Source organism: Dipteris shenzhenensis, chromosome 21 (assembly GCF_047967505.1).
Source record: "Dipteris shenzhenensis isolate YYH24624 ecotype China chromosome 21, Dip_SZ_1.0, whole genome shotgun sequence".
NCBI classification, from domain to species: Eukaryota; Viridiplantae; Streptophyta; class Polypodiopsida; order Gleicheniales; family Dipteridaceae; genus Dipteris; species Dipteris shenzhenensis.
Window position 1 is genome coordinate 46,834,008 of NC_141616.1, and position 18,883 is coordinate 46,852,890.

The following is an 18,883-nucleotide window of genomic DNA, read 5'->3' on the forward strand; positions in this document are numbered from 1 at the left end:
TTGGATTGCTAGGCATTAGCAGGTTACTGGGCTGCATATATTCTTGTTTATGCCTCTTTATGGCTGAGTGCTTTTGAGCATTAGATCAGCCAATTTATTTGGAGACCTGATTGGTCTAGACAACACTATATTTTTTGGTCATTTGGGTTGCCTATTGCACTATATTGCTCTTTGGTTGTGACTTATTGTGCCACAGATATGGCATCTACAACTGGTAGTGCCCTCTTTGATATTGAGAGGTTGGATGGATCAAACTTTCAGTATTGGAAAGAGCAGATTTATGATGTGTTAGTGCAGAAGAGGCAGCATAAGCCCATTCAATGCAAAGGTGTCAAGCCTAATAGCATTAAACAGAGTGATTGGGATGACATGGATGAGCAAGCATGCTCTATCATTCAGTCATCACTCTCGAAGTCAGTCTACTTGCAGGTACAGGATGGTGTACAGGGTGTAGACTACCATGCATATGAATTTTATACTCGTATATGCCGGATGTATGACCATGATAGTGTTATGTTACAGCATGATGGGCTGAAATACAGCCTTGATATGCACTCCAAAGGTCAATCAATTGGTAGAAACAAGTCATGTTCAAGGGGGAATTCCAGGAGCAAGTCTAGCTCTCGGACTTGTGTTAGATGTTTCTATTGTGGAAAGTATGGCCACATGAAAAAGTATTGCTGGAAATGGCTGAGAAAATACAAGAAGAAGAGCAAGGTTAAGAATGACAGGAAGAAGGAGAAGAAGCATGTTGAGCTTCAAGGCATGGATGCCAGGGTTTCCACTGACAGTAGCAGTGATGAAGGCATTCTTTTGTCTATGTCTGACACCTGCACTTTTTCCTCCACCTTCACATACTTCATCTTCTCCTCACCGCCCACCCTCCGCACTTTGCACATTGTAAAGTGCCGATGGGCATAGGACGACGGTCTGGTCATCTTGTTTTTCAGCCTATGGCTGATTGTATTGTATGTGTACTATACTCCCTTAAAGGCACACTGCCTTTAAGTGGGAGGTTATTGGGGTAAAGGGCAGTGTGCCCATCCACTTGTACACTGCCCATGTATACTCATATATATATATATGATAGAGGAATAAGCTGGAGTAGCTTTTGCTCCACCACTTTTGGTGTCTCCTTATTCCTTTGTGTGTGCTCTCCTCTCCCACACAGTGTCCCTAGTTGAGCACAGTCCTAAGACTTCACATTGGTAGGGTATGAAGCATGTGTTCAGATACTTGCAAGGTATACAGTCTCTTGGTTTTCTATTTCCCAAGGGGGGTGACTTGCATTTACATGCTTACAACGATTTGGATTGGGTTGGCGATTTTGATGCGTGACAGTCCAGCAGTGGTAATTGTTTCTTAAACTCTGTGCAATTCATACGTGGCAGTGAATCTGCTTCCCTGAAAAATCTTCTCTTTCGTATGCAGAATGGGAAGTACCTTCCACTCTCCTGCCACAATTTCAAAGGGTGCTTTCCCTATGGATGAGTGTACAATGTTGTTGTATGCAAACTCAATAAGTGGCAGAAATTGTTCCCACTTCGATTGCTGATCCGAAACATAGTAGTTGAGAAGATCACCGGCAATGGAGTTGATCAGTGACACTTTCTGATTTTTCTACTCAGTGAGCCTGTCAGTGCTTTGAATCTCACAGTGTTCTAAGTTCTACACAGTGTTTCTAAACAGCTTGGTTTAACCAATTTGCAAATAGTGCTGCTATACAGCATCTGACAGTAAGTTCTACCCAAACAGTGTTTCAATTACTGTTCACACTGTTTTTAAATCAGAATTGATTTGGGGTTATCAAGATGCCACCAAAGAGATATGGAAACCAGTTTACAGATGGGGAACTTTGACCCCATTCCGGAGGTTGGATTCCACAAGATTGGGCATTGGCTTCAGTGAGGGATCCCAGGATGATGGCACTGAAATTATGGAAATCCCTAGCAGTTGCAGACAAGAGCCAACTGATGGTACTTCGAATGCCCAGGCATCTCAGGCCCAGGAGCAAAACACTAATGGGTATAAGGATCCTATATTACAGGCCCTAAGGAGATGACTGTGGAGATTAAAGCTAATGGTATAAGGATGAATAATTCCTTTGCTACAATGAACAGGAAGTTGGACCAGCTCAGAAGGAGTAAGATTCACAAGGGAAAGAAGCCTATGGAGCACGCCCTAAAGGGTGGGTGACTCAGATTCTGAAAAGGATATCATAGTTGAGCCTACTGTAAACCCTCATGGCTTCATGGCATCAGTAAGGAAGACCTATCCTTCTATGAGGAAACAGCTCACAAGAGCATGGAGCCACTAAAGAGTAATGCCCCCAAGAGTGCCAGCCCTGAGGTAGATAGCCTGTGTCAAAGGTTTAATGAATAAAAGACCTTACCTATTGATCTCAGGTCAGTCATGCCATTTCAAAAAAATATATTGTCTGTTAAAGTTGCTGGCAATAGGGGACCTACTCAAGACAAGAATGTCAAGGATAAGATTGTTTTATCTAAGTTCAAGGGAGATACTTGCACCCCTAGTGAATTGGAGGAATGGCTGAGTAAAATGGAAGACTATTTTCTGCTCTATCCTAGAAGTGATCAAAGTAAGATAAGGTTTGCTGTCCACTTGGAGGATTATGTTCATTCCTAGTGGAGAAACCTTCAACATGAGGGAATCACTATTCACTCTTGGGAGGAATTTAAGTAGCAAATGTTTCAGACATGTGTATCTTCTATTGCTAGAGATAAACTTGTTTGTGAATGGTATGACCTTTCTCAGCAAGGCTCTGTGAGGAACTATATTAAAACGTTTTGGAAATTATCCTTGTTTGTCCATGGTATTGATGAAAGAAGTAGGCTGCGTAAATTCATTTACGGACTCCATCCCAGCATAGCTGTTGATGTGACAGCCCTCAATCCTAGCACTCTTAAGGAGGCAATGAGGTTAGCAGAACTCTACGAGCCTAAGTATAGCTTGTTTGTCCATGGTATTGATGAAAGAAGTAGGCTGTGTAAATTCATTAACGGACTCCATCCCAGCATAGCTGTTGATGTGACAGCCCTCAATCCTAGCACTCTTAAGGAGGCCATGAGGTTGGCAGAACTCTACGAGCCTAAGTATAGCTTGAAGGAGAAAGGATTGGGCGTTGGGCACGTGGACAGTAGACCTATCAGCAGGGGTAACCTCCCATTGGTTCCAAAGCAAGTGTTACTTGCTACAGCATCCACTCCCATTCCAAGATATCCCACTGTTTATGGCAGCAATGTGGGTAATGTCAAACCTTTCAGGTCTGGGGATGCACATAAAGGACAAGAAGGATAGAGTAAGCAATTGTCTCAAGCTATTATTAAGCACAGAAAGAATAAAATTTATGCTACCTTTGTGCAAAGAATTGAACTCTAGATCATAGAAATGTGTGTTAGGTCAAGGCAAGAGCTAAATTGAGAATAATAATAGAGATTGCAGATGGTCCTACTTCAGAAGACCTTAGTGCAGAGGTTTTGAATTTCATGATTGTGAAGGTGATGGTCATGGAGATAATGATATTTCTCATGATTCCAAAAATGAGACCTTTTTCCCATTTGACGCAGGTGGTTCTACCTTGGGAAACACTCAGATAAGTGGTGACTGCCACCTAATTGACTAAGAGCACATCAATAATGGAATGTGGAAATTATTGATGATTACATGGAAAATGATAGAGATCCTGAAGGAAACTCTTGTGTGGATGATGAAAATCTGTTCGGGACACCCAATCTGAGATCTATAGCATATCTGCAGAGGTATTTATGGGTTCCCAAAGCACCCAAACACTCAGGTTGATAGGAGCCATCAATGGCAGACCAGTTCACATATTGCTTAACAGTGGGAGCACCCACAATTTCATTAAATCTAAGTCTGTCCTATCAGTTAGACTACACTCTAAGTAGATAGAGCATGGTCTGCAAGTTCAAATGGCCAATGGGGAGCAGCACTCCATTAGTAGATATTCCTGTCAGGCCCCCCAAATTCATTTGTCCCCAGATTATACCTTCCAAGGAGACTTGTTTGCGTTGGATATGGGGCCAATAGACATTGTACTTGGATGTGAAGGGCTGAGAGCTCTTGGAGAGATTACTATGGATTTCAATCACATGTTTATGAGGCTCTTCCACAAAGGTAAGGAGGTACTTTCAAAGGGTCGTGAACTACCTAAGTCGACTGTTATTTCTTCTAGGAGGGACCTTAAAAATGTGTGTGCAGTCTATGCCCTTCACCTTTCTAAATCTTAAGGCACAAAGGATGCGTAGGTTGAAGATCATGACATGTAGGAGCTGCTACAGCAATATTCAGATGTGTTTGCTGATCCGCCCCATCATCTTCCACCTCAAAGGGACATTGACCACTCCATCACTCTTGAGCCACGTTCTAAACTAGTCAATAAATCTCCCTACAGGTTGTCAAAAGTGGAGAGAGAGGAGGTGGCTAGACAAGTCAAAGAGTTGCTGGATAGAGCCTTCATCTCCCACAGCCAATCCCCCTTTGCCTCACCTGTCCTCTTGGTGAAAAAGAACGATGGATCCTACAGGATGTGTAATAATTATAGAGGTCTCAACAAGATGACTATAAAGAAAAGGTTTCCTATCCCTAGAGTTGATAATCTCTTGGATGAATTGAAGGGATCCCAATACTTCGCCAAGATAGACCTTAGGTCGGGTTATCATCAGAGAGGATGAGAGAGGAGGATGAACCCAAGATAGCTTTTAGAACTGAAAGGGGATTGTATTAGTTCAGGGTGATGGCAATTGGCAGAGGAGTATCTATTTCATGTGTATAAGGAGTGGATACATGGTATTCAAGAAGAGTATCTCTTGGATAATGAAGCTGCAGTCGTATTCAAGGACCTACAAAATCCTTTATGTGAAGACCATCAACACTACAAGTTGTCTACTGGTTTATTGTGGGGGAGGATTTTTCTTGTGGAGAATTCTGCCTATAAGTTTCTGGTCCTTCAGGAGATGCATTCTTCTCCAATGGCTGGTCACATTGGATTGTTTAAGACTTATGAAAAGATCAGATGGAGTTTTACATGGAAGGGATGTATATAAATTTGTCCAAGCATGCAGCAAAATAGGGAATTAAATCTCAGACCAGCTGGCTTGCTTCAACCCTGAGGGCAAATGGACCCACATTTCTATGGACTTTATAACTACAAAGGGGTGGAATAGCATCTTTGTGGTTATGAGCAGGCTTACAAAGGCAGCACATTTATACCCACAAAGACACAATACTCAGGTTCTATGGTGGCAGTTCAGTTCATGATTACATTGCATGCCTCAAGAAATAGTAAGTGAAAGGGTGAGACGATTTAAATTTCCCTTCAATGGCATATTGAGCGACGTGTGAAAATTCTGGAATTTTAGTGACATAATCAATATTCAAGAGATGCTCACGCAAATCTTGAATTTTAGTGGCATGATCCTACATAGAGTCCCCTTCATTCATATGCACCACATCAAGCTCCCTACGCAAAAATGAGACTCTAGCCTCATTCCAGCTTTATACATGTTTTGCAAATATCTCAAGCTGCTTTTGAAGTCCGGCACGAGCTTGATACATGTTTTGCCAAAAAAACCCAACATGTTTCCAAATACTGGCTGTCAGAAAAAAACCAATCTATTTCCAAAGAACCCAACATACTACCTACGGAATCTATGGAATAGGGGCTAACGACCAAGGAGGGGGACTATATATCCCATCGAATAGTAGAATTGCTCCAGCCTTTCGACAGTCGCCCTAGAACCTAACGTCCCAAGCGCACTAGATGATATGGCAGGGCTTGGTAACCTTCCATCACCAAGTTGCAACGAGCAACCCAAATGTTACAAGCATTGATGTTGGACACAAACTCCCCACATGTCCTCTAGGGAGGAAACAAGACATTGCCTGAAGGCTTGTAGCTCTATTTGAAAGACACTCTATCCATGAATCCTGTAAGTTGGGGTGACTGTCAATGGAGAAGTTGTGGCCTCCCTTTGTCAACCAGGCTGCCATGCCCCAAGTAAAATCCCCGTGCAACCTCTACGATTGGGCCACTATCCGAAGGCCCCTTACCGGATCCTCTGTTGTGGGGCACCTCCATACACAGTGTAGGATCGTCTCCAAATCTCCGTCCATGCAATGGTGACAACGCCCATCAACACGCATCTACTCCAACTAAGGGCCAATGGGCAAACCCCCACGGGCAATCATCTAGAAGTAGGAAACTTTCTATAACCGTGACCAAAACTTAGCGATGACCTCCAGCAGCACTTGTTGCTCGATGCAGTGTCTCTCTTGAGGGATACCAGGCAGCCATCTCCAACTGCCCAATGCGTGTTATGTACAAGAAAAATGGCACCTCCTCTGTCCAAGCGCCCTACTTTGGCTAGCCAAAATCACTTGCCCAAGTCCCACTATATGTCGAAGGAGACAACCTCCCACAACCAAAGGTGCCACTGTTACCCCATCCTGCTCCGAAGTGACTGGTGTTGGGCTAAGGGTCGACGCCTTGCTTACCACTACTCTGACCCTCTCCTATTCAAGCAAGTTTAGGGCCCACAATCCATCTTCCTAGGTTCCTCTTGCATAAGCATCAAACCCAACTTGTCGAAAGTGAGTGACTTGGATCACTCTACAAAAGTTAGTGGTCACCAAACTTCTGCAACTCCTAGGAAGCATATTCAGTACTAACAATTGTCGACCTTTTGACCTACAATTGCTAACTGATCCCTAATAACCTCAGATGTTCACTTACTAGATCTCTGTCTTCATTGTAAACAACCAAGAGTAGAGCACAAGTATCTGGCCGATTTTGTTCGTCTCGTACAAGTCTTTCAATATGGTCCACGCCTCCTCTAGAGTATCTGCCAACTGGATGTGCGAAACACTCCATCCATTGTAGTAGCAATGATATCACTTACCAGATCTCCTTCCTTCGTCTACATTGTAAACAACCGAATCTAGAGAACAAGGATCTAGACGATGTTGTTCGTCTCATACAAATCTTTAGTATGGTCCACACGTCCTCTGGAGGATTTGCCAACTAGATGTGCGAATCACTCCATCTACTGTCATTAGATAAAAAGGAAACTCATTTTGGGGCCTTTTAGCCTGGAAGGAAAATAGCCGTCCACCAATCAAAGGAGGGCCAACGTAACATTGAAAAAGTACAAAAAAGTAAGAAAAAAGAAATATTGTCAAGTTTGCATTCAATGAGGATACGTGAGCTACTTTATTATATCTGATGCACGGTGCAGAATTCGATACTTCTGACATCACCAACGTGTCCGGAGCGGGCCAAAACCCCCGGAACGACATTTGAAACACTGAAAACGGACACCCGGAGGCTCGAAGAAGGTTAAAAAGGCCCCACAAAAAAAGTGTACTGAAGAAAGTGATTTGACAAGTTGGCGGGGCCTTTTTGGCCTTTTCCAAGCCTCCGGGTGTCCATTTTCAGTGTTTCAAATGTCGTTCCAGGGGTTTTGGCCGGCTCCGCACACGCCGATGATGTCAGAAGTACCGAATTCTGCACCGTGTGTCAGTGGAGTTATGTCGTATTTTGGTGTTTTAGAGGAAAGAAAAATGAAGAAATTGTGAATTTCTCTCAGGGCCCCAAAATGAGCTCCCTTTTTTCCTAATGAGTAGCAAGGATCAAAGACAATGACTTTGCATTCTCCTCCTCCCATCCCCCACCTTTGCTAGGTCAAGTGGTGTCAATACCTTATCGGTTGAATCTAGTTTATCCTTGGGTTTCAGCTCTATGCCCATGGCCACCTTCCAAATCTTCCTTGCCACCATTCTTCTATTCACCGCAAAAAAAGGCCCTCCAAAAAAAGTGTACTGAAGAAAGCGATTTGACAGGTTGGCTGGGGGCCAACCTGTCAAATCGCTTTCTAAAAAAGTGTACTGAAGAGAGCCAACCTGTCAAATCGCTCTCTTCAGTACACTTTTTCTGCAGTGCCTTTTTTTGCGGTGAACAGAAGAATGGTGGCAAGGAAGATTTGGAAGGTGGCCACGGGCACAGAGCTGAAACCCAAGGATAAACTAGATTCAACCGATAAGGTATTGACACCACTTGACCTAGCAAAGGTGGGGGATGGGAGGAGGAGAATGCAGCCAACCTGTCAAATTGCTTTCTTCAGTACACTTTTTTTACGGGGCCTTTTTGGCCTTTTTCGAGCCTCCAGGTGTCTGTTTTCAGTGTTTCAAATGTCGTTCCGGGGGTTTTGGCCCGCTCCGGACGCGCCGGTGATGCTAGAAGTACCAATTTCTGCACATTGTGTCAATGGAGTTATGTCGTATTTGTAGGCCGTCTTCTAGTGGTTCTAGTGATGCCCTATAGGCCATGGTATGTGCCTTGTAGGCATAAGTTTAGGCACTTAGATTATTTTGTGCATTTTATGTCACTTAGAACACTTAGTCCTATGTGACACCTAGGGCCTAGGTACAAGTATCTTGTACTCTTTCTTTTCATTACAACTCTAGTTGACGTGACGGCAGACTCTATCAACTCTTTGCACCTTGCTCTCTCTCTTTTTGCCTATCGATCCTACAGTGGTATCAGAGCTAGGCTTGACTCGTCTTCCTGCCCCCGGACTCTCATTGCTCCCTCACTCCCTTCCGTACAATCCGTATGACTGTACGGACGATTGTACTCAGAGCTAGGCTTGACTCGACTTCCTGCCCCTGGACTCTCATTGCTCCCTTCACTCCCTTCCATACAGTCCGTACGACTATACTCAAAGCCTGCATACAGGTCCATACATCGTCCGTACAAGCGTACTAAGGGTCTTGCACCTATTCAATACTTGTTACGCCGTACCTGCACGTGGGAGCGCACCTACTCCGTACAATTGCCGTACAATTTTGTACTTCAACCATCGTACAGATCCGTACTACAGGGCTCCGTACTGCTCTCTATATTGCATTTCGTACAGTCACCATACATGTTATGTACTGTGCTTCCATACAGCCGTACAGTCGTACGATGTACAATGCCCGTACAGCTTGTACTTGTTCCAAGTATTCCGTACAATTTCACACGTGTGAAACTGTTGTCAATCCGTACTTGCTGGCATTAGCTGTGAATCATGACATGGGCTTTTTTTTTTGGGCTTTCAGTTCTCTTCACCTTCTTTGGTTGCAATTTCTTGCAAGGACATTGGGGCTTTGGGATTTGGGCTGCAATCTCTTGTTTGTTTGCAGTACATTTGGGACAGATTGCAGGACATTGAGTCACTTTTGCAGGACATTGGATCAGATTACAATACATTGGCTCACATTTGCAAAAATTTCAGCAAAATTTGGGGCTTTTCTGTATTTGCCCTCTATTTGGCCTACTTGCCCTCATTAAATTTGGGGCTTTTGCCAGATTTGCTGTTTTTGCAGTGAACATTGCCTGCCACAGTCACATTTGGTTCAGATCTGCATTTGCCCTTTGATCTGGGAATTTGCAGATATTTGCTGTCATTTTTTGGACAGCCAGCTCTTTGCAGTGATAGCCTTGAGGCTTTTGGGTTTTCAGGTCTTTTTCAGGGTATCACATTTGCAATGGCTAGAAACAATCAAGATTTATTTGGCGTTCTTCGTGAAGATGATAAGTTGGATGGCACCAACTATCCGATGTGGTCTTATCTCATGAAACATATTCTTGTTGCAAAGCATTTGTGGAATATTGTTTCTAGGGTTGATCTGAGGCCAGCCAATGCTACAGTGGTTGCCTCTACTGCTGGTCCCTCTGCAGGGGGTACTCCTCCTAATGCCTCATCTTCTAGCACTCCTGCTGCTGCTCTTCCAACTCAGGAACAATCAAGATGGGATGCAAGAGATGCAAATGCACATTCATGTATTGCCTTATCATGCAAGAGAATCATTATTCCACACATCCGGTCTAGAGGGACAGCAAAGGATGCTTGAGACAAGTTGGCTTCTCTCTATTAGATTCGCAATGAGGCACGTGTTGCATATTTGAGAAGGCAATTACAGGAAGTCAGTATGAATGAAGGTGACTCTATGGATGCATAACTAACAAAGGTCAAGGACCTCATGGAACAACTTGCCAACATTGATGAGGTGGTGCCAAATTCACAGCTTGTCAATACCACACTGAATGGAATGGACTGCCAGATACATATCAAGGGTTTGCTACAACCCTTCGATTAGTGGCCATGGGTAATCCAGACCACTATTCTTTTGAACAACTAGTTACCTTGCTCTTGCAGGAAGAGCAAAGTCATGCTAATAGACAAGCCATTATTCCTGATCATGCTTTTGCTTCACAGCAGACAGGAAGAGGCCAGGCTTCAAAGCCTGTGGGCAAGCCAAAATCTGCGCATAGCAGCTGCAATTCCTCCCATGCATCTAAAAATACAGCAGATAAGTCAAAGAAGAAAAGATGCAACTATTGTCGCAAGCCTGGACATAACATTTCAGAATGCAGGAAGCGCATTGCTTCGAAGAAAAAGAAAGCAGGATTGACAGTTAATGCCTCACATGCTATTGAATCCCATGAGCCAGCAGATGCTTCACATGCACATGCTCTCCGGGATGATTGGGCATGGGCTGTCCATTGCTCATTTGATCCCTCCAAAGCTGATGCACTCTTTACTGCTAATGATGCTCAGTCTTGGTATTTTGATAGTGGTGCTTCCAAGCACGTCACATCTTCAAGACAGCTGTTTCATTCCTTAGCTGATGCACCTCGAGGGGGGACTGTCACATGTGCTAAAAATGCTTCCTATGTTGTAAAAGGAATTGGAGATGTGCAGCTCACATCCATTTCAAGCCATCCTGTCACTTTGACAAATGTTCTTTTTGTGCCTGGAATTGAAGTCAACTTGATTTCAATTTCAGCAATTGCCACTTCAGGTTTCAGAGTGATTTTTGATGGCTACAGATGCCTAGTTTATGATCTTCGTGATGACAATGCCATAGTTCTCACTGGCACTTTGCAAAAGGGGCTTTATCACCTTGATCATCACTCCGCTACTCTTTCTATTGAAGCATTTGCTATTTCAGATTCACAACTTGCTGAAACTCATCTTTGGCATGAGAGAATGGGTCATCTCAATTATAAGGCTCTTGCAAAGCTACACTCACAGCAGATGGCAAATGAATCTGCACAAGATGAGAGACTCAGCCTCACTACCCCTGGGGTGGGAGTTGACTACTATGCAGATTCAAAATAAAGAACTACTGGGAATAGACTGAGACGTTCTAGAAGACAAGCCGCTAAAGGGCCGTCACATCAAGTAGACTAGGAGTTCTCATCTACTGAGAGTTTGGAACTGGAGCAGATGGTGGTGTCTTTTGCAAGCCAATATAATGAAAATGAAATAAACAAGAGATTGTCTGAATTCTTGGCATTTCCAAATAGGAATCATTGAGAAAATCAAAATCAAAGGCGGCTAGCTCTACAGGAGATGGTTGAAGAGCAATTTCGAAAGAAGTCCAGCACTTCGAATGGAGAAAGACGCCGAATGTCTAAAGTTGAGGAGGTTCAGTCGAGTTCCTCTACAAACCAAGCAGAGGGGGACTTAGGATGAGGACGAGCTGCATGATACTCTTGAGGATGTACCTATTGAACATCCTCGCAGATGGCATCCTCATGTAGTGCATCGGGATGGTGATCATGATGTACATTCCGACCACAAAATTGCTATTGACTTCATGCTAGCTAGGGGATGATCTACTTACCTAGGTACAAAGCAGATCGAGTAGTAGAACCACAGATTGAGCGGAAAGGCTCAAAGCTCAAAACATTAAGGTGAAGTTTCAGAATTACAAGGGTATGGATGATGAAGACCTGCATAGCCATTTGCAAAGCTTTTTACTGGTCTATCATATTAATGGTGCTACTATAGATGCAAAGTACATGGATTATTCTCCTTGTACTTTGATTAAGGGTGCACAAAGGCAGTTTAATAAATTTCCCATTGGATACTTTGCTGATTGGGAGCTCTCATTGATGATTTCACAAGATATTGCTGGGTATATCCTTTAAAAGCCAAATTTGAAGTTTTCTCATGCTTTCAGAGATGGCTGAATATGGTTGAGAATGAATCAGGATGCAAGCTCGTCACCCTCAACACAGATAAGGGGGGAGAGTATATGTCAAAGCAGTTTGATGCATTTCTGTCTTCACGGGGCATTGTTCACTCATGCACTACTCCTTACACTCCTCAGCAGAATCCTGTTTCTGAAAGGAAAAACAGGTCCACAATGGAAATGGCCAGATGCATGCTTAAGGCCAAGTTTTTGCCCAATAAATTTTGGCTTGATGCAGTGATGTGTGCCAACTATGTGCTGAATAGATCACCTACATGGGCATTGAAGACTGTTACACCTTATGAAGCATGGAAAGGCAGGAAGCCTTCACTTTCACACATGAGAGTTTTTGGGTCTGTTGCATATGTTCATGTACCATCTCAGCTGAGACATAAGCTTGATGACAAGGCAATCAAATGCATATTTATTGGTTACAGCCAGGAGAGCAGAGGGTATCGGTTATCCCAACCAAATACTGGGAAGATTATTGTCAGTAGAGATGTAATCTTTGCTGAACATTCAGCTTCTCCTCTTGTGGACTACAAAGCTAAGCCAGATGTCGACATGTTTGATGCCTTCGACTCTTGGTTACCTCTGCCTTCATCAGAGGAATACTTTGACCAGCAACATGAGCCTCCTGCAGGCCCTTCAACAAGAAATGATCAGCCACTACCCCATGCTGATTTGCATGTTTCTCTTCCAACACAAAATGATCCCACTATTCATGATGCAGTGATTGAAGAAAGAGCTGTCAATAAACAGCAAAGGCAAGTTCCCAGATGGCTTCTTGATACATTTAAGGACAGCAAACAAGATCAGCCCTTTGCTGCCCGGACAAGATCAGTAATAGACAAATGCATGGTTACTTTCTTGAGTTTGCACTCCTTGCTACAGCTTGCAATGAAGAGCGTTTGTGCCATAAAGATGCTTTTACAGCAAAGAGTGGATGGATGCAATGAGAGCTGAGTTACAATCCATTGACAAAAATGACACATAGGAATTAGTAGATCTCCCTCCCGGCAAGCATGCCATTGGTACCCGGTGGGTCTACAAATTAAAAAGAAAATCTGATGGCAGTATAGATCGCCACAAAGCCCGTCTTGTTGCAAAAGGATATGCCCAACAACAAGGCATTGACTTTGAGAAGACCTTTGCTCCCACATCAAGGATTACTACCATTAGATGTGTCTTTGCCATTGCAGCCCATCATCATTGGCAAGTGCACCAGCTTGACATCAAAACTGCTTTTCTCCATGGGGATCTGCACGAAGAAGTCTATGTCACACAACCTCCTGGCTTTGGATTGTTAATTCTGAAAACAAGGTATGCCGGCTTAGAAAAGCCCTTTATGGTTTGAAGCAGGCACCCAGAGCATGGTATGCCAAAATTCATGCACACTTACTATCCCTTGGTTATCAGAATAGCCCCACAGAACCCACTCTTTATGTCCGTGGGAGTGGATCTGATTTTCTAGTGCTGATTTTATATGTGGATGATATGCTCATCATGGGCCCAGATACTCAGCATATTGCAGCTTTCAAGGCTGATTTGCAGCAGGTTTTTGAAATGTCAGACATGGGACAACTCCACTATTATTTGGGCATTCAGTTTGCTCATGTTGAGGGGGGTATCATGATGTCACAATCCAAGTATATTGGACAGCTCCTTGATCATTTTCAGTTTGAGGATTGCAAGCCAATCTCTACTCCAGTGGACCCTGGCTTCAAATTCTCAGCTCATGATGGAAGCCCACCATGTGATATCACTCTTTATCAGTAGGCTGTTGGATGCCTTATTTATTTATGTCACACCAGACCTGACTTACAGTATGCAGTATCTCAGCTCAGCAGATTCATGCACATGCCCAGTTCACAGCATTGGCAGGCAGTGAAGAGAGTCTTCAGATATCTCAAAGGCACTCAGGATTTAGCCCTCTTCTATGGTGATCAGGGTTCACTTACCATGCATGCTTACACGGATAGTGACTGGGCAGGATGTTCCGACACCAGAGTGTCACATACCAGCAATTGTTTTTTGCTTGGCAATTCCTGTATCTCTTGGCTTAGCAAGAAGCAACCAACAGTTGCCACATCCAGCTGTGAGGCTGAGTACAGGGCAGCTTTCACCACTACATTAGAGTGTGTTTGGCTTCAACAGTTACTTACAAATCTTGGTATTTGCCAGACATCCTCCACTATGGTCTACACTGACAGCCAGAGTGCTTTGGCCATTGCAGTAACCCAGTGTTTCATGCGCGTACCAAGCATATTGAAGTTCACTATCATTATGTTCGGGAGCGGTTGTCAGAAGGAGACATAGAGTTGTCCTATCTTCCCACAGAGGACAACATAGCAGATATGTTTACAAAGGCACTTCCTCGTCCCAAGTTCGAAGTCTTTCGACAGGCTTTACACTTGGTTCCCTTTGTTACGTGATCTGACATACCTTGTACATTCATAGATGGCTATATCCTTTTGGATGAACATGTGCCACCATGACCAGAAATACCAGGTATTCTGAGACGTTTCCAGAATACTTCAGCCCATCCCATGGAGGGGGGTTCCTTTTAGGTCACTTAGGACACTTAGTCCTATGTGACACCTAGGGCCTAGGTACAAGTATCTTGTACTCTTTCTTTTCATTACAACTCTAGTTGACGTGACGGCACACTCTATCGACTCTTTGCACCTTGTTGTCTCTCTTTTTGCCTTTCAATCCTACAGTATTTTGGTGTTTTAGAGGAAAGAAAAATGAAGAAATTGTGAATTTCTCTCAGGGCCCCAAAATGAGCTCCCTTTTTTCCTAATGAGTAGCAAGGATCAAAGACAATGACTTTGCATTCTTCTCCTCCCATCCCCCACCTTTGCTAGGTCAAGTGGTGTCAATACCTTATCGATTGAATCTAGTTTATCCTTGGGTTTCAGCTCTGTGCTTGTGGCCACCTTCCAAATCTTCCTTGCCACCATTCTTCTATTCACCTTCCAAATTAGGCAATTGCTTCCATCTAGTTTGCCATGTCTCCAAAGATATCCGTGAAGCCATATGAACTTCAAGAAACTAATACTTGAACTAATAGATAGCTCAATTTGCTCACCTTCAATTCTTATGAGGCACAAATGTTTGATAATGTACTCTTCAAATTGCCCAGTAGATCTTTTTGATCCATGCTGGTGTCATGCTATGGGCCCCTTGGAGCTCAATCACCTCTTTGAGTCTTATATCAAGTGTGGCATTTGATACCAAATTGTCACCTCCTGGCCTTTAAATCGTGGCTTGGCTCTTCTATCATGTTAAAGACTCTCGCTAGCTTTGATAGTATGTGGAATCTAAGCATGTCTCAACCTTATATCTGAAACCATGATAGACATTGATGTGAATGGACCTTGCTTGAAAGGTCATGCCCAAACCACAGTACACAGTGGAAAATACAGCACACCTGACACCTAGTTCCTGCTCAATATGTGTACACAAGCATATATCAATGCCATGCTCAGATCTGAAGTAGACAGCAAGATATGGCAGCCATAATTGAATAGAAATGTCCACTGAACGGACCAAAACATAGGTACAAATGTGCACTCACAACCTACATTACATGGACAGCACGATGCTGCTTCACTAGTGCTAGATCTGAGACCACAAACTGTTTGTTGCCAAATCCCCTGCTCACTCATGCTGCTGTGTGCCTCTCAAGCGAGATCTTAAGTGGCTCAAAAAGGAGCCCCAAAACTCTGTCAGTACCATCTCAGCTCTTTATGTGGTTTGCTCACTGGAAGACTACCTGGATGCATGTCTGAGAGCTGGAGCTTGTGGCTGTTTGCTGCTGCCTTTCTAGTGCCTTTGTGCACTTATGAAAGGCATATTTACACCTGCAATACTGAGCTGATTGCTCTCTGCGATGCTGTACTGCCCCCCAATGGGGACTTTATATAAAGAGCTAATGCCCTCTGCAAACCGCCACTTGAGGCCTAATATGGCTGACTAGCCAGTCAGCTGACAGATCCAGTGAGTAGACTGGCCTACCAGGCTCCTCTCCTCTCTCTCTCTGTGGGGGCGATACTACTGTCTCTATCAGGATAGGAGTGGGTTCAGCCCACTATCGCAACTAATCCACTTCCATGACCAGGTCTGCATTGGGCCTTATCTGCTTGAGATGCGCCTACACAGGGAGACCCTGCTACAACAGATCAGGGAGTAGCACGAGGGGACCAAACCACAAGATAAAAAGGCTGACTGGACACAGAGGCATGTCACAGATTTCTATGCATTTAAGTCATCCCCAGGACATCGTGGGGTGGAGGAGGAGGAGCTAGCTGATATGCGTGCAGCATGGATTGACGAGAGAGGACTACAGAAGCAAGGGCTTTAGCGCGCCCTTTGCTCCAGCCCCTTTTGACTTGTATGAGTTTTGGTGTTTTCTACACTGTGTCCCATAGGCCCGTGAGGCTTTCCGCGGACGTTAATATTTCTTTCTTTCTTTCTTTCTCTACCACCTTCTCCAACATGGTATCAGAGTCCATGGTTCCTCGTTCTTGCACCTATATCAGCTGTACTATTTCCCATCTTGTAGCTAGAGAGGAGAGCTACACTTTTGCTTTTCACAGCACTTTATTTGAGCTCTTTGGCTCAAAATATCACGTTTTTAAGCCGTCAACTTCTCTTGTCAATTTGATAGTTATACTCAGTTGAGCTTTCTCCAGTTTGGTTCTACAGAAAGGTTTGGGGGAGAGAGTTGAACTTGGTTAACAAAATCCTTTTTCTGTTTTATTTTGAGAAGGATCTAATGTGAAGGTCCCTCCCTTTTCTATGCCAACATTGGCATTTGTAGAGAGCACTAAGGCTCTCTTGTAAGAGTCCAGTCTGTGCTGGCTGTGCCATAGACAGCAGTGATGGCGGCAGTGTCAAATGCGAGTCGAAGGTGTCAGCAGGTATGCCGAAAAAGGCATTGAATGCTGATGGGTGAGCTATGGGCAGCTTGTGTGCAATTGCAGTGTGGACAGGCAAGTGCGGGTAGGCGTCTACGGGTGGTAGGCTGCAAGTTGTGGCTGCAGAGCCAAAGAAGAGACTAGAAGGACCATAATGTGCTGCCCATGTGGCAGCCTATCCGCTGCCCAAATGGCATCTCATCTCCTCTTTCTCCCTCCATAATCCCCCTTTCTCTAGGGGGTCACTCCCCCTGCTCTCCTCGTTTGGGCGCTTAAAAGTAGGGAGTTCACCTTTCCGTTTTTGCATCCACACTCTAACTACAATCTTTAAATTTTGATTTTGACACAGACCACTGTTACTCGTACCTAAAATTAGTAGAGGATCTTTCATGATCACCTTGACGCTGCCTTTTGGAGCATCGCTGGTACTACCCCCTTTCCCTCTCTCCTTGACCGACCCCTCCCCCTCTCTCGTTGACCGACCCCCCCCCCCCACCTTGCACGCATGTGCAACACACCCACCACCACCACCCCCCTTCTCCTTGACTACCATATGACCTTATGCTCACTGATGGGAGCTTTGGTAATTCTGATGGGCGCTACTCCACTATGCATCTCTCTCATTATCTTGTCAATATTCCAATTTGGATACAAGCCAATGATGCTTCAACATAGGAGGTTGTCGGGAGCATCACTCTCTGGAGGAACTGGTACGCCTGTTGCAATGTGGGCCATAATGATGGACAGAAGGGTAGGAAGATCCTATCACTGATTGGATAACAATCATCCATGCAATATGCAACCTATGCAAGTGTGTTAGAAATCGACCAACAGAGGGTACGCACAGCGGAAGACTGATAGAATATCCCAGGAGCTCACCCAATGTGTGTGGGGTGTGGAATCACAAACTTCTTTACTTAATGTGCATCACATAGATGTGCAGATCAGGAAATAGACAGTAGACATAGCCAGATATAGAATCCACCAAAACAATATATTTCCGTCCAAAACTATGGACACAAAAAAGAGAGAGATCCAGAGTCCCACCAATGGTGCGGTCCTCTGATCTTACCAAAGGTCCTTCTCGATCTGCTAGTCTCCTCTAGAAACCTGAGTCCGCGTGCTCCACCTTGAGCGCAGTAGACTCTCTGTCGAGAATGTTCTTCTCCACCTTACTGCCTGTGAATCAGCCTAGGTGGGCAGCACCTTTCTGAGTAGGTCTGCAGCCTTCCAACTCTCTTGGTCCTCCAGGAATAGGCTCCAAGTGTGCTGGTATGTGCTGCTCCTGCTTTGCTGCTCCAGAAGATGATTGAATGAGGCCCAATGGCCTCTTTATATAGGCCCCAAGGCCTGCTGCAAAAACCGACCAGTCAGCCCTAATGGCCGACTGGCTTGCTGGCCGACTTGGTTGGCTTGCTAGCCGATTTGGTTGGCTGGTCCAACCAGCCCTATATAAGGGCCTATGCCAGGCCCTTTTGGGCTGCTGCATTGTCACAGTCGGAGCCCATTGCAGGCCCTTTGCCTGCCCAATGCCTCCGCCTGGTAGCTGCTCTGTCGCAGCTCTTTTCCAGACCATGTGCTGCCCTCTGCAGGCGCCCTTTTGACCCGCCATGTGCCAGCTCTGTTCCGCCTCCTGTGCGCCTTTGTCAGGGGCCTGTTCCAGCCCATACATTCACGCCATGCTGCGCCTCTATCAGCCCACTGGCCCTGCCTTGACAGCTGCCCACATGGCAGCCTGTGTGCTGCCCATGTGGCAGCCTCTCTCCTTCAATGCGTGCTGCCCACATGGCAGCCTGTTTGCTGTTTATGTGGCAGCCCCTTTGGCTGTCTTGTCCTTGTGAGGTGCTGCCCATGTGGCAGCCCCCTCTCCACCATGAGTCCCCTGCCCACATGAC

The 18,883-nt window shown here is 44.7% G+C and overlaps 1 protein-coding gene across 1 annotated transcript in view; it reads right to left on the reverse strand.

The window, feature by feature from the left end:
• The window catches only part of TAF2 (TBP-associated factor 2), a 198,714-nt gene that overhangs the window by 162,776 nt on the left and 17,055 nt on the right, over positions 1–18,883 (reverse strand). The window lies entirely within an intron of this gene.